Genomic DNA, 16,914 nt, shown 5'->3' with positions numbered 1-16,914 from the left:
TCCCTCCCTCTCTCTCTCTGTCTCCTCTCTCTCTCTCTCTCAAAAAGAAATAAACATTAAAAAAAAAGATTCTACTGTGAAGCTGAGGTAGAAAGGCTTATTCTTAATTTTTAACACTTTTGAAACTTTCTCTTTGAAATTGCTTCAGAGGAGTTGTAACTTGCTACTCTGGTTCACTTAGAACTGGCTTTAAAATTTTTTTTTAAATGTTTATTATTTTTGAGAGTAGGAGAGACAGAGCATGAGTGGGGGAGGGGCAGAGAGAGAGGGAGACATAGAATCCTAAGCAGGCTCCAGACTCTGAGCTGTCAGCACAGAGCCCCACAAGGGGCTCAAACCCATGAATGGCGATCATGACCTGAGCAGAAGTCGGATGCCTAAAAGACTGAGCCACCCAGGCGCTGGAGCTGGCTTTAAGGGTAGTACATGATCTGCTTCAGGAAGCCAGGGTTTTGAAATTGGTGCACAAATGCACTGGTCAAGTACATACAATTGTTCTCCTCATCATTGGTTGTCTTCTCGTTTTAATTATATGAGTCTTTCTTTTGTTGGCTTTTTGTTTTTATTTTATTTTATTTTATTTTATTTTATTTTATTTTATTTTATTTTATTTTATTTTATTTATTTTTCTTATCCCTCTATTCATATATATTCTGATTTGTTTCTTTGTGAGAAGGAAGCACAGACGACTATTTTCCTCTGCATTACTTCTCTGTGTAACTTTTCTCCTTATCCTTTAAGGTAATCATAGCAACTTGGTCCTTAAAGTATAATGAGGGTCCTACTAAGTTCAGCCTATTTTGTTTAAAGGGATCCAACAAAGATTCATTCCCATTTATCTCAAATAATAGAAGGAAAGCCTAATTTTATTTTTACTTGCGCAAATATTGTCTATGAAGATATATTTCCAATGGTAGCATTTCTCTCCCCCCAAAGTTCGCCTGTGTATCTCTTGCACCAAAATAACTACAGGTTCTTGTTGCTAAGCTTCATCATGGACTTAGTGAATCACTAGCTCTGGATAATAGACCCAGAAATTGAACTAACTTCCTTGTGTATGTCTCTACTACACTAAACTTGGGAATTATTGATCTATGGGCATATTACTATAAGATTTTAAACATATTTATTTTTTGGTATCTTACAAATTTGCAGCATGATTTGCCAATATTCCTTACTTCCAATTGGAATTATTTAAAAAAAATGCATTTAGTCGATATTTGAAATCTACATGCCAAAAATCTACATAACAAAATTTGTTGCTCTTATATGTACTTTTTTTAGTTTTGAACTCAAAATACTCTATTTTCTCAGTGGTATATTGGATGGAACCTGCATAGATTTCATAATGTTTAACATTTCTTCTCAAACTATTGCTATTTTCATCTTCACTATGTGGGGATATAGAACATATTTATGGTGCTTTATTGTATTGTTTGAGGCTACTAAACATATTTCCTGTGGAACTATAAATTGGTAGACATCAATCATTATTCATTGTAAAAAATTCAATATATCAATCAAGAAGATGATGTTCTTGTTTGGATGGTATAGACAAATTCCAAGAATAATCTTCCCTCATTTATCATCATCTTGAGAAAAATATTACACACTCCTATCTCTTACCCAATCTATAATATGTAGCATGTAAAATATATCTTCAATTTATTTAGATGCCTATATATATCACATGTTTTGATATATTGAACTAATATCCTCTTTTTTATTCATAAACCTATGGCTTGGGGAATTTTTGTATACATTTGATTGTTCTATTGAATAAATTTCATTCAGTCTCTTTTAACATGAGGTTAGCATTGCTGGAACACTCTTTTTAACTTTCACTGTATTAATATTAAAATTAGCAAACAATGGACATAAAGTTGTAACAACAAAGGCCACTTTCTGAGATTGTTTTGTTAATACCAAACATATCTAGCATTTTAAATAATATTAGTGGTCACTGAGTTATGCTTTACCAAATATGTTAGGCATAAGACTATTGATATAGCTTCAGACAACTATGGCTTGCCAATCCAATTTACTTAGAACGAATGTAGTCTTTTTCAGGCTCAGTTATTTGTAAGAGTATTGGCTATATCCTGGCTTGGGAATGTCAGATAGATAAAAGCAACAGAAATATTTGTCAACTACCTATGAGCTATCATAGAAAGTCGTTTTTCTACCTGAAAAAAGCAAGCAATTCTTTCTTTTTCTCTTAGTAGCTATAAAAATTATGCACAAGCTGCCCCCAACTATTGAGATATTATTGTCCCCTCCTTTCATAGAGGCAGAGATGTTCACCAACTCCCTGGACTCCCAGGGAGAGATTTAAGAGTTTCCTGATGTTACATCCCCAGCATTCCTACTTTCTGAGTGGTAGAAAGCTTTTCTCTTCCAGCTGCAGAAATATTCTTCAATTAATTTGTCATCACATACTATTACTAAATTACATTATATTGCATTATAATATATTTGTTATATGATATTATTTATAAATTACTGTTGTGTCATGCCAGATTTTAATAGAAGTTTGATATATGAAAAAAAGCCCTATGTTAAGAGTCAGCAGGTTCTGATGCTAATTCCATTTCTCTGGGAAAATGTTTTCACTTCTCTGAATAGTTGCCCTGTCTATCTTTCAAGACTTGTGTTTCAAAACAGAGTACTTATTTTATAGAACTATACAAAATAAATAATTCGATAATTTATAATGATATTATGTTATATTTTACTAATTAGACATTTGAAATATACATTTTAAGTTACTTTTGTAGCATTGAAATACCTTGAATTATCTCAAATGCCAGCTAGAATTGCATTTGGTTATCATGGACAGATCTACTTATATTTTACTAATTAGACATTTGAATTGTATATTTTAAGTTACTTCTGTGGCATTGAAACACCTTGAATTATCTTAAATACCAGCTAGAATTGCATTCGGTTATCATGGACAGATCTACTTAACACAGATGTGGTTAGCATTTCAATCCTTATAGATTTAACTTAACAGTTCAGTGATGTTTTATGAACTGAATTTCCTTATATATCTATGATTCAATCAACCTCAAGGATCTGAAAATTGCCTTTGAAATTTAACATAAAGCCTTTCATACTGACCCTTGAGTAAGACACACAATTTAAGAGCGTTAGTTCACATGAATAAAACCTAGTCCATAATGAATATCTCTAAGATAAATTTCCTGTCTCTTTTATGCTAATCAGCCCCCAAAGGGAAGAAAAAATAGATGTCCCCACATCATACCAAAATAAACCATATTTAAGTTAGTATTACAGTAAATACTTAAAAATGAGTCTTCAGGCTGTAACAGTATAAGCAACATTTACTATGTTAATCACAATCATGTTTAAAATTATGTGAAAAAAAAAGATTGCAAAGGCTTGTTTCCTATTGTGGTACATGAAATAAAGTGGTTACTTCATAACTTGATTTTGAAATTCAAAGAGAAGAAGGAAGAAAGGTTTAATATGTAGGGCTTTAAAAGGAGATAGTGTGGTATCAACACAAGCAGAAGTATACAGGGAGAGCCCAGGGGAATGCAAAACAATAAGCTAATTAGAGAGGAATTTGTACTCTTGTCATGAGGGTAGGGGGAGAGACAGATGGAAAAAGCCCCATCAGGTGAAACAACTCCAGATAAAAACACATGCACAGTAGCCTGCATGTACCGTGTCTTGGACAGGCTTGTCTTGTTTTCCCCAGGAAAGCTATTGTAGGGGATTCAGCATAGTCAGGCCACTCTACAGGAAAAACAAAAAGATACAAAATATGTACTATCACCTTGTTGAAGATGGTTAATTTAGACAATTAGGAATTATTTGTTTCATTTTGCTACTAATTTTTCTACATAACTGTTAGATATAAAGAAAGTCTTCAAATTAACAAAGTTGCTATGAAATTGTTACCTAATAAGATCTACTTTTAACAGAGGAACAATATATGGAACTAATAATTTTTCATTCTACTTGTAGAAAACTAAGTTTTCTGTATTATATTACAAATAACTTATAAGGGCTTATGCAGATTTAAAATCAAAACTAAATATAATCACTCCGATCACTTATAAAATTCCCTAAGACCATTTTGCCTGTTCCCCACAGGTAATGAGGGTCTTTATTAAAAAATAGTGAGAAGAGTGCTAAATATTCATGTTTCACCTTTTAATTATTATTTATAGTTTTAATCTACTCCATAGGTTGGCAAACTTTTTCTGTAAAGGGCAAAATAGTAAATATTTTAGGCTTCGAGGGACATTTGGTCTTTGTTACAACTACTAAACTTTGTCACTGAAGCATAAGAAGAGTCATAAACAGAATGGTAAATGATTGAGCATGGCTGTGTTCCAATAAAGCTTTATTTACAAAAACAGATGGAGGGCTGGATTTGGTTGTGAGCTGTCATTTACTACTACCAAATATATAGAGAGTTTGAATTAATAATATGAAAGACAGCTGCATTTCTTTCTGCAAATTTTACATTTATAAAAGAATTCTCTGAGCCTTAAAGTTATTCTCTGTTAGACTACTTTCTCTGCTAGATTATGAATTCTTTTACAGTAAGGACCTTGTAATATTCAAGGTGTGTGTATTATATATATATATATATATATGTATATATATGTGTGTGTGTGTGTGTGTATTATATATATGTGTGTATATATATGTGTGTATTATATATATATGTGTATATATATATATATATACACATATATATAATGACTTGGATGAGAGTCTTTATTTCATTGAAAAACATTTTCCATTTTAGAAGTTTCTAAAAGTTTCTCTTTTCAGATAGTATCTCAAGGCTCAAAGATTTTTAACAATTTGAATAATGAGCATGAGACACATAACTGAAGAAGTTATAGTCTTTTTCCATCATTTTAAATAAATACTTTTATCAACTTCTCTACAAGGTGTATTGATTAAGCTTTATCTAGACCAAACTTTTAATTTATAATTTTTACCAGAGGTGGGGCGATGTTATCTCCTGTAGACTCAAGACTTCTAGCTTCAGCCATGCAACACACAATCTTTAGGCTCCACAAATGGTTTTGTCGCTGGTCCAGTCCTCTGTATTATTTCTCAAATAATGACTTAGGAAGTGAAGTTATCTCCATGGGCTTTCATTCTTATTAAATTTTCTATTTAATTTTTTTTTCTTGTGAACTGCTGTCCTCAACCCGAGCCAAAAACCTTCTTTTTATGATTTATTCTCCATAGTATGGAAGTCTTCACCTGTACTTTACTATCCTTTTATGGGGTGTCCAGTTTCTGAAACTTGAGTTGTCCTGTGAAGATGCGTTAATCCTGGGTAACATGCGTCTATTGGGATTGCTGTGATTTTACCTAAAATTCCTTATTACTAACTTATTTGTTCCTGTATCATCTGAAGATTGTTTTTTATTGGTCATATCTTCTCCCATGTCAAGCACTAGAACTGGTTCAGCTGTGGAGTATTTGTTTGACTCCATTGGACCAATCCAGTGATAAGTGCTGAACTCTTGTTGAAATATTTATTCAAAGCATAACAACTTTGGCATTACAGAAAACAGAATTTTATATGAACTTAATTTCCTACAACTTTATGGTACACTTTTCCCCCTAGCCATGGAAAATTTGAATCACTTGACATATTTAGAATTAATATACCAGATTTTTCTTTAAATGTTTTTTTAAACCAGCTCTGATTATATTTTCTACCAGTTAATACCAACATGTCGCCACTTACATATGGTTTTAAAATACATTAAAACTAAAGATGAAAGGACAAATACACTATTTATGATATAGAAACTAATAGCAACAATATTCATCCTCATTTCTTATTTCTCTGCTAAAATAAAGTTTCTGTTGTTGCTACAAATCTAAAACAGCTCACATTTCCTATGCTGTTTCAAATTACATAAATTTTATTCATATATACATTCATTTAATGGGGATACTTTAGGCTTAATTGAGATCAAGTAAAACAGACTCAGTATGCTGAAACAAGTTGAATTAAAGTATAAGAAATGTAGGGGCACCTGTGTGGCTCAGTTGGTTAAACTTCCAACTCTTGATTTCAGCTCAGGTCACAAACTCACATTTCGTGAGTTCAAGCTCTGCATCAGGCTCTGCACTGGCAGTGAGAAGCCTGATTGGAATTCTCTTTCTCTCTCTCTCTCTGCCTCTCCCCAGCTTTCTCTCTCTCTTTCTCTCAAAATAAAAGAATAAACATTAATTTTTTTTTTCAGTGTAAGAAGTGTAGTTCAAATGGAATCCACAATAGACAAGTCAAGTTATCAGGACTAGGTTACTAGGATGAATTAGCAGCAAAATCATCTTGGTATTGGAACCATGATTTATGGGACAAGAGCCAATTAAATATATCTTACCTTTAGTTGGAATTAGTTCTGGGTAATGTAGAGGTTTTGAGTCTGCTGTTTGATAGATTTAGAATACAGTCCAATTTGAACATATTCTGCATATATCAAACTTGGGAAGTGTGGGTTTTTTTAACCTTATCCATGCTTTAGTGTCTATCTACACAAAAGGGAAAAATAACAGAACATACATTTCAGTCTCTGAAACTTTACTAAACTCAGTATTGCCCTATTAAGATTTCTGTTGCTGGACTACATGTAGGTGTTGGAATTTTGCGAATTGACTTGAAATTACTTATTGATAACATGAGACTAAGATTCCATGAGATGATGAATGTATAGCCCTTACCAAAGTACCTATATCATTGTAAGTGTTAAAGAGTTTTAATTCCAAATATTATTCTTACCAACCAATGTTTCTGTAGGGAGGTCTGGTGAGTAACTAGAAAGATCTATTTTGTAATGAATAGTTGAATGCTTCTTGCAAAAATCCTCTTACAGTTTTCTGCTTTCAAAAGTATCTTGGATGAAAATGTGCTAAGATAATTATTTATTTAATAAAATACTTATATATTCAATACAGTTTTCCAAGGTATGAATGTATGCCCAGGTTCTGGGGGGAAATGGATTGGTTTAGCCATCTGTAGAGGAATCGACTGTAATAAATAGGTTAGTAATAGAATTGGGGCATCTTCCAAGTGATCATTAAGAACCTCAAAGTCTGACTCAAGTCATTACCAAGGAAGTACACTTTGTAAGGATCTTATTTTAAGCATGTATTTTTTAATTTATTTTAATAGGTACAAAAGAACATATAGCAGAAAGTTCATGCTTCACTCATTAAATTGAAAAAGAGAAGAAGGAGGAGGAAAAGCAGAAGGTAAAGAAAAAAGAAAAGGACAAGGAGGAAGAGAATATGAGGGATAAGAAGAGGAAGAAGATAAACCACATTACTACCAGTAAGAACAAGAAAGGAAAAGACCCTTGTCAGTGGGATTTCAGCAGAGTTTAAGAGTCTCTTCTGAATAATCATAAGTACTCGTTCTTTCTGACAAAATCCCCATGATTTTTTTGAACAAACTCTAACGCTGTGTTAATGGTTAAAATAACCTTCTGATATTGATTTGGTTTCTCAAAAGGATTTTCCTACATAGAAAACATAGTATAAATTAGGTACAAAATAATGTGATCTGTTGTGATGATCTTTTGATGTGTCAACTTGGCTAGGCTACAGTCCCCAGTTATTGAATTAAAAACTAATCTATGATATTGTTGTGAAGGTGTTTTGTATACAAAATTAAAGTCTGTAACCAGTGTACTTTAAATAGGGATATATCCAAATAATCTGGGTGAGCCTGATTCAATTAGCTGAAAGCCTTTAAAAGCAGAGCTGAGGCTTCTCCGATGAAGAAGAAATTCAGCAGGCGGGTAGCAGCTTCAGTTGCCTGACAGTTTCAGTCTGCTCTTCTTGCTGGCCTGACCTATAGAGATTGGGATTTCCTGGACAGTCCTCACAATTGTGCAAGCTAATTCCTTGCACTAATTCTCTCAGTCTGCATCTCTGTTTCTCTGGTTGAACCCCAATACACCTGTGTAGCATATCTATCGTTATCTTATTAAATCAGCTGTGTGGGTTAGATTTCAATTAGTTCGGAAATGTATTCCAGAGAAACAATTTAAACCCATGTACTTCAGAGCCACCGTAGAAACAATGGCTCAAACTTAACATTTATTTTCATTCCCTTTATGTACTTCTGTCTTTCTCATCTGTCTAATCAGCTTAATCTAACAGGGTGAAAGTAGGCTGCAACTCAAATATGTCCAAATACATATGACTTGCACTTAGTACATATTTCAAGTTCACTTCATGTAGTAAGTCATCTTAAAAAACACGCTTTGGTAATAAGATATGTATTATATATACATATATATATGATATTTATATATATACATATATTCTATGTATGTGTGCAGATAGTTAACTCTACTTTTCTCCGTATGTTATCCTATTTCCTTGTTTCTCTTTAGAGCAAAAGACCTTGCAATAGAAGTCTCTGTTTTCTACAATTCTCTTTCTTTTTTTTATGTTTTATTTTTTGGATAACTTTCACAAGATTTTTATGATAATATTTTTCCAAAATCACTGTAATTAAGAACATAAGTAACCTCCACTTTGATAAATACAACAGTTAATTCTCAGTCCTTATTTTACTTCAATAATTAATGAAAAGTAAAAAGTTGATGGCAAATGGCCACCAAGTATTTGAATAAATATTTTGACTCACAACATTTTTAAAAAAGCAATTACAAACACAATAAACGTTTTTTTCTACTTCTTATATGAGCAAACCTTTTTATTATTTCAATGGTAGTTCCCATTTTTCACAGGGGTACATAATGGGTGTGCAGTAACTATCACTGCCTGACATGATAAATGGATGAGTGAGTGAATTTTATAGCAATGTATCCTACAGATAGCCATTTAAATTTTAGAGCCCTTTCTAAAAGTAATTAAAATGAAGAAATGAGGACACTTAAAATGTTTAGAATTTTTAATCTGAACTTAATAAAGTTCATTGAAACATTTTAAAAAGCAAAAAGAAAGTAATTAAATAAAATTTCTAATATACTCAGTGAAGGGTGGCATTAGGTCAAAAATATACCAGTGAACAACAGCAGTTGTCAGGTAGGAATAAACTTCCAATGGTTCAGCAACTAAAGGAAGTGTAGAGTGGCTGGGAAACAGTATTCAATGGGAAGAGTGTGATAAAGTGAGACCGATCATGCAGGGTTTATAATCCATTTTTAGGCACTGAAATTTACCTGAAAAGCAATGAGAAGCCATTGAAGAATTCTTCAGTTGAGGATTAAAAAATAAAATTTTGATTTTGCAAGCATCATTCTGGTTCCTGTGAAGACAATAAACTGTAGAAGATGGAAGGGAGGCTAAAGGGAGACCAGAAAGAAGGTGCTGCAAGTTTCCAGAAGTGTAGCATCATTTTTTCCCACCAATATCTGTGCAAAATAAAAGAAAAATACAAAATAAAAGAAATGGGACTTGCATGGGACTATTTCTGGACAACACTCAGGTGCATATATCTCTCCCAGGGCAGATACATTTAATTTCTGATTTGAAATCCTCTAGGGATTTTTTTTCTATAGTGATTGAGGAAGCTTACTGTAATCAGGGTTCTCCAAAAAGATAGAGGGTATATAGAAAGATATTTATTATGAGGGATTGGCTCACATAATTGTGGAGGCTGAGAAATCCCACAATGTGCCATCTTCATACTGGAGAAACAGGAAAGCTAGGTTGTAGTTCTAGTCCAGATTTGAAGATGTGAGGACCGGGGCAGGGGCCAATGATGGAAGTTCCTCCCTGAGTCTGGAAGGCCTGAAATCCAGGAACTCTGATGTCCAAGGGCAGGAGAAGATGGGTGTCCTAACGAAAGTAGACGGCAAATTTGCACTTTTTCTGCCTTTTTGTTCTATTCAGGCCCTCCCTTAAAAGACTGGATGACGCTTACCCACAATGGTAAAGGATATCTTCTTTACCCGGTCTACCAATTCAAATGCTACTCTCTTCCAGAAACACCCTCACAGACACACTGAGAAAGAAATGTTTTACCAGCTGTCTAGACCTCCCTTAACCTAGTCAAGTGGACATAAAAATCAGCCACCCCAAAAGCCAATCACTAAGATGATGGAGCCACAAGACAGAAGCATACTGAATCAGTAATTTGTGGCATAGAGCAGTTTGCTGACAGAGTTACCTATTTTGCATTAGCAAGAAATAAATCTTTGTTGTGTCCAGCCACTGAGCTTTGGGTATAGTTAGATAAATTAGCCTATCTTAACTAAAACATCAGGTGGGTGAAGATGCTGGTTTTCATTTGGATGGAAATGGAAAATCATGGGCATAGATGGAACAATTTAGGGAGACAGTTCAGAGAGAGGAGAGGGGACAGGGGCCCAGCCCAGGGAATTCCTGTGAAGAGGAAACTCCAATGCCACAGGTGGCAGGTACTTATGTGAATAAATAAAGCAGACACTGTGATAAGAACTAAAAATAATGATATTCATCTAAATTTGATACTTACTCAGTATGCTGACATTTATGTTTAATAGAAAAATAGGCCCAAGATATCCAGTTTTTGAGAATTCCAGTTTTTCAAGGAATACACATTTTTAAATTTGAACACTCTTAGTTTTTAAAAGTGGCCAATTTATCTTATTAAAAATTAAAAAAAAAGTCATGGGGCGCCTGGGTGGCGCAGTCGGTTAAGCGTCCGACTTTAGCCAGGTCACGATCTCGCGGTCCGGGAGTTCGAGCCCCGCGTCAGGCTCTGGGCTGATGGCTCAGAGCCTGGAGCCTGTTTCCGATTCTGTGTCTCCCTCTCTCTCTGCCCCTTCCCCCGTTCATGCTCTGTCTCTCTCTGTCCCAAAAATAAATAAACGTTGAAAAAAAAATTAAAAAAAAAAAAAAGTCAGTCCATTGTATTAGACAAACTTGGTGTCCTGGCCAAATAACACCTGTGGACCTCGCCTACACCCATATCATCATCTGAATATATTCAAATTTTATTTTCCCTAAATACATGGATACACAAGCATATGCGCACACACAAGCATACGTGCGCGCGCATACACACACACACACACCCTAATTTTTGACTTTAAGCGAATTCTGCTTTTAATTTTGTATAAGTTGGCATGGAAAAGGAAAATAGAGAGAATAAAAAGAGAGAGAGACAGAGAAAGAAAATCAAAAGCAGGCATTGTATATGGATAAGTGATCAGAAAGAATGAATCTCCTTAAGGTTCTGCTGCTCTTAAACACAACCTAACCAGCAGGACAGAGAAGAGGACGATCTGATGCCAGTAATGACAACTTCCCAATATTAAAGATGTGATAACTTGAATTCTGGAAATGTTACATAAATATAATTTATCTGCTTAAAATAGACTGTTTGTTCAGATTACTCACACTGAGTGTCTGTGTGTGTGAATGTAACTGCTCCATCATGGGTAGGTAGTTATTTTAGCATATTATTGGAGGAGAATTAAGAGGCAGAACCTTACTCTTAGCGGCAATGTATCAAATTAAAGATATTGTTAAAAGTGGTTTAAACAGAAATATATTGCTATTGAAATAAACATTTTCAGCGTTTCCTTTAGATTGGCATAAGTCCATGGTAGAGTAAAAGATTGCAGCAGTGGAAGACGGACAGAAGGAAATGGCTAGTCCAGCACAGACAACAGAAAGGAATGTGAAACAGCAGTTGAGAGTCATGAAGGATGGAATGGGAAGCTCCAAAAAATGGAACAATGCTTCCAGAAAAAAAGAAGAAGAAGAAAAGGAAGAATAGGGGGAATGGAGGAGAGGCAAGATTCAAATTGAAAATTGCTGACAATTTTCCTAAAATAGAAGATCTAAATTCTCAAATGGTCTCACCCTCTTGAGTGCCAACTAAAATAAATATTACTTAAGTAATCCACAGCTCAATACAAGTTAGTGGACATAAGAAATCATTACAAAGAAAGACAAAACCCTAAAAGGAAAAACAAAGTATGCTACAAAATTTGGCGATGAGAAAAGATTAAAAGAAAAAAGAAGGCGGCAGGGGGAAGTAATTGAAATAATCAGGTTAGAGATACACTGTTTTACGTCAAAGTTATAGAACACATGGATCACTTGCTGTGATTTCCCACCATTATTCCAATGGCAGACTTTGCTAGTCAGTCATAGTGCACTTCCCTTGAGCTAAAGTGTGTCCCGGGCACTTATCCCCATGTTGTGCTTGGCATTTGAGATGAGCCATGGTTGCTATTCCTGAGCAGCCAAAAGAGAGTATGGACCATGGCAGATTATAGGCAGTCACAACAAAAAGTTTCACCTTTTTGCAAAAAGAGTATCTTCCCTCTGTCTTGCATGGCCACTCACACGGGTTTCATGGCCAAGTGACATGTGCTTTTCTTCCTGGCAGGATTTTCCAGCTGTAGGGTAGACTCACTCAACTGTAACTATAATCCTCACTCAGCCTCCTTCCCCTCTCTCAGTTATTGGGCATCAGGGCTTTTCATCTTTCCCTTATGTTTATGGTCTAGTTCTTGGGAAGAAAAATATCTTACTTGTATATTTTTTCAGTACTGTATTAGTATGGTATGTCTAACAGGTTTTCCCAGTGTACAGCACAGATGCAGTTTTATCCTAATTTTATGCCATGTCCATTTCACACAAATGTACAGATGAGGAGAAATGTTGCCATTTCCCTTGAAAGTTCTGCTAATCTCTACTTTTGATATGCCCAAACTATGCAAGGTTTTCTCTGGTGTTCAATGTTGGAATAAATTTTATTGTAAATCCTAAAACTACTCGGACTATGGTATCATATTACAATTTTTCTCACCTATTTCCATCAAAGTAATTCTTATGACAGGGAAGAAGGAATGCTTACCTCCAGTTATTTGGAGGTAAAGTTTTTTTTTTTTTAATTACAAGGACTTTTAAAAAAAAGTTTATTTATTTTTGAGAGAGAGAGAGAGAGAGAGAGAGAGAGAGAGAATCCCAAGTAGCCTCCATGCTGTCAGTGCAGAGCCCCAGGCAGACCTCAATCTCATGAAGTATGACATCATGACCTGAACTGAAATCAAGAGTCCAATGCTTGGGGCGCCTGGGTGGCTCAGTCGGTTGGGCGTCGGACTTCAGCTCAGGTCACGATCTCGCGGTCTGTGAATTCGAGCCCCACGTCGGGCTCTGGGCTGATGGCTCAGAGCCTGGAGCCTGCTTCCGATTCTGTGTCTCCCTCTCTCTCTGCCCCTTCTCCGTTAATGCTCTGTCTCTCTCTGTCTCTCTCTGTCTCAAAAATAAATAAACGTTAAAAAAATTAAAAAAAAAAAAAGAGTCCAATGCTTAACTGCCTGAGCCACCGAGGGGCCCCTTAATTATAAGTTTTATCACACAAAGTATGAAATAAGTGTTTCTTCTTAAATGACAATAATAAAAATAATCTCAATTTTATGGAAAGACATGACGATTCTTTCAGAAAATCCCTGAAATTCTCATTGTTGCTATCAAGTTTACATTATTTTAATATAAATTTTATTTCTCTTCTCATCGCTACTATGATAGGGTAAAAACTAATGGTAAAGTATGTCAAAGCACCTAGGCTTCAGTAACAACAAAACAAAATCAACTAATTCCTTGAGTGGTACAGCAATTATTGTTTTCAGAATAGGTTTCTTAATTTATGAAGAATGTGTAACACAAGTACATATATAGGCTATCTACAAACATAATGCAAAATAATGAATACTCAACAGATCCCTTCACAATTGTGTGAACAGTGGACACAAAACAGTTGGCAAGGAATGTAAATTGAGATTGCCGAATACCATTTTCCAAGGTAAATAAGAAATCTCTTTTCTAATAGAACATCTTTTATGTGTTATGTATTTTATGTGCCCTCTATTTTTTTCAAATCTAGAACAACATTTATTTTCAATATTAAACCTAATGTCTGTGTGTGCCCTCTATTCTTAATTTATATTTAGTATCAGCATTTGGAAGTAAACCATCAACATATACGATTCATTTACATGGACCATGGAAACAAATCCTTAAATGATGTGCTTTTTTGATTTGTAACTGATTTATTATGCCTTTTATATGGTCTGTTTATTTTACTCTTCAATCTGTCCTTTGGTTTGAAACCATAATTATTTCTTAAAAACAAAATAATGGAATGAGTTAGAAGTTCTAACCTTGTTCTGCTGTGGGGTATGTGTGAGTGTGCATGTGTGTGTGTGTTCTGTGATCCATATGTAGTCTGAAACAAAGAAAGTGGAGGTTTAGATGTTTAATTTGTGTTCTTGTTTGAATTTCAAGATTTGAAAAAAATTAATTTTTTTTCAACGTTTATTTATTTTTGGGACAGAGAGAGACAGAGCATGAACGGGGGAGGGGCAGAGAGAGAGGGAGACACAGAATCGGAAACAGGCTCCAGGCTCTGAGCCATCAGCCCAGAGCCCGATGCGGGGCTCGAACTCCCGGACCGCGAGATCGTGACCTGGCTGAAGTCGGACGCTTAACCGACTGTGCCACCCAGGCGCCCCAAGATTTGAAAAAAATTAAATTTGAGAGGCAACAGTGTGAAAAAAATATGATTGACCTGGAGGTCTTCTATCACTAACTGCATAATTTGACAAAATTTGTTCTAAATTCACACCTATAATGTGATCAGAAGATAAGCTTTGTTTTCCTTCCAGAACTAAAGTTCTATTTCTTGATATAATCATATTCCGTGGCACTGACAATATTTCAGCAGCCTGATGACTTATAGTACATTGTCTCAGGGAATGTAAATCATCAAAAGAATTTTACAAAATGATTTCTGGCAATTTTTACTGCTTATTGAAAAGTTCTTGATGGTTGAGTTCATCAAAAGTGACAACTAACAATTAATTGTATTTTCTTCTCACTACAGATTTGAAGAAAAATAGTGACTACAACCAGCATTTAAGACCCCAGGAAACGTCACTGTTTTTTCTTCAGAGAGCATAAGATTTGGATCTACCAAAGCAGCATGGATTAATATCTTGGTATATACATTTAATGGAATATATGAAGGTATAAAGTCAGCCCACACAATAATAGTTAAGTAGTTGTTGCCCAGTTGAAGTCTTCAACAATACTTTGAGTCGCCTTTTTTTTTAAATAGAATTTAAAAGCACAAAAAAACTCTTAAGCTTATTCAGTATTATTTCAACTTTATTTCATTTACTAAAGTCCTTTGACCGACAATTTGGAAATTTTAAGAAAATTGTTTTCCAAACATTAAAATGTAAACGGTAATTTTTCCCAGTACATGACGATAACACATCATTAGAATTCACACATTGGTTTAGAATCTAATGACTTAACTTTAATGATATGGGCTGATCTAGTGGCTAAAGTTGGCGTCCTTTATTTAAAGGTGATTATTGAAAGAACTGAAGATTCTGGATATTTGTTTTCAGGATGGGCTGCAGGCATTTTGCAGAGCCATACGCATTGAAATGGAAATATGAGCTGGAATTAAATATTAGTAAATGAATATTTACTGAAATGGAATGTTAGTAAAATCCAACTTTACTTTCATTTAGAGCCGAGTTTCAAAGACAAAAGGAAATTTGTAAATGGTGCTGTAAATAAATTTCTACACAATTTGTCATAGCAAAAAGATAGGAATAATAAGATCTTATGAAACTGAATAACAGTAGCATTATTGTCAACTGTTAGGTCTATGGATGAAAGTGCAAAATGACAGATAAAGAAAACAAAAAGCCTAATTAAATCAAGAGTTAATTCATGTGTTGTGGGTGGTTTCCTTCTTGTGACCTATAATTGTATTGAAAGATGGTGATTTATAAATGCAAATCTCCATTGTTTTCAAAACCCCTTTAGACAATGTCTTGATTTGTTTTGTCTTCTCTGCCCCTCCCTTCTTCACCCAACATGCACACATGCTAGCACACTCACTCACTCACAAGTACATACACATATGCACACACGGAATCTTACAACCAGCCAGGGTGCAGCCAACATATCCGTCTTATCACATATCCTTCATTTCTGCATTGGTATCAGAAATGAAGCTTCACTAAGAACAGATGAGAAAATTCAAATTAAAAAAAAAAAAGAGAGACAAAACAACAAATAACAAATACAAAGGTTATAGATGTTAAAAGTAGTTTAGCAAAGTATATTTCCCTATCCCCTTTTTTAAACTCTTACATTTTTCGTTGCGACTATATTTATTGCTAGAAATAAATATTCTGTTATATCTCAATTATATCTCAATAAAGCTGGTATACAAAGAAATAAAGATTCTAGTTTCTCTTTCAGTCGTTTAACAAGTTTGGAGGGGTACCTGGGTGGCTCAGTCGGTTAAACCTCCCGCTTCCGCTCAGGTCATGATCTAACTAAAGGCTCATGAGTTTCAGCCCCACATCAGGCTCTGTGCTGACAGCTCAGAGCCTGGAGGCTGCTTCAGATTCTATGTCTCCCTTTCTCTCTGCCTCCCCCCCAACTCATGCTCTCTCTCAATAAATAAATAAATAAATAAATAAATAAATAAATAAATAAACAAACATTAAAAAATTTTAAAGTTTGGAAATGCAAACTTTTAAAAATTATTTTTAAGAATTTTTTCTCAATAGCACTTAGGAGATGCAGCTCTCTCTCTCTCTCTCTCTCTCTCTCTCTCTCTCTCTTGTTCTATTTCTTATAGTAATGATTGAATTATAGACTTTCAAAAAGCCACAGAAAAAAGCAATAGATAACTCAAATATACCTCTGGGTTAAATCTATTGTCACCATTTGGTGAACATCATTAAGACAGTTCTCTATACATAGAGGAGGCTGGCTATATATACATGCATGCATGAATGTATGGATGGAGAATAAATAGACAGATACATTTTAAGGTAAGAGCATACTTTAAAAGATATTTAAGACTCATTAAATGAAAGTAATTCATCTTTCCTA

The 16,914-nt window shown here is 34.5% G+C and overlaps 1 long non-coding RNA gene across 2 annotated transcripts in view; it reads left to right on the top strand.

Annotated features, from left to right (window-relative positions):
* LOC113598855 (uncharacterized) overlaps positions 1 to 15,708 on the top strand; it is a 93,722-nt gene extending 78,014 nt beyond the window's left edge. For both annotated transcript variants that reach the window (XR_003419603.2, XR_008296294.1), the window contains 2 exons: positions 7,187 to 7,345; positions 14,873 to 15,708. This is a non-coding gene — a long non-coding RNA (uncharacterized LOC113598855). The remainder of the gene's footprint in view (positions 1 to 7,186; positions 7,346 to 14,872) is intronic.
* The last annotated feature ends 1,206 nt before the right edge of the window (positions 15,709 to 16,914 follow it).

The sequence above is a fragment of the Acinonyx jubatus genome, chromosome B1, assembly GCF_027475565.1.
Source record: "Acinonyx jubatus isolate Ajub_Pintada_27869175 chromosome B1, VMU_Ajub_asm_v1.0, whole genome shotgun sequence".
In the NCBI taxonomy this organism is placed as follows: domain Eukaryota; kingdom Metazoa; phylum Chordata; class Mammalia; order Carnivora; family Felidae; genus Acinonyx; species Acinonyx jubatus.
The sequence above is the reverse complement of the archived record's forward strand: the minus strand, read 5'-3'. Positions and strand labels throughout refer to the sequence as shown.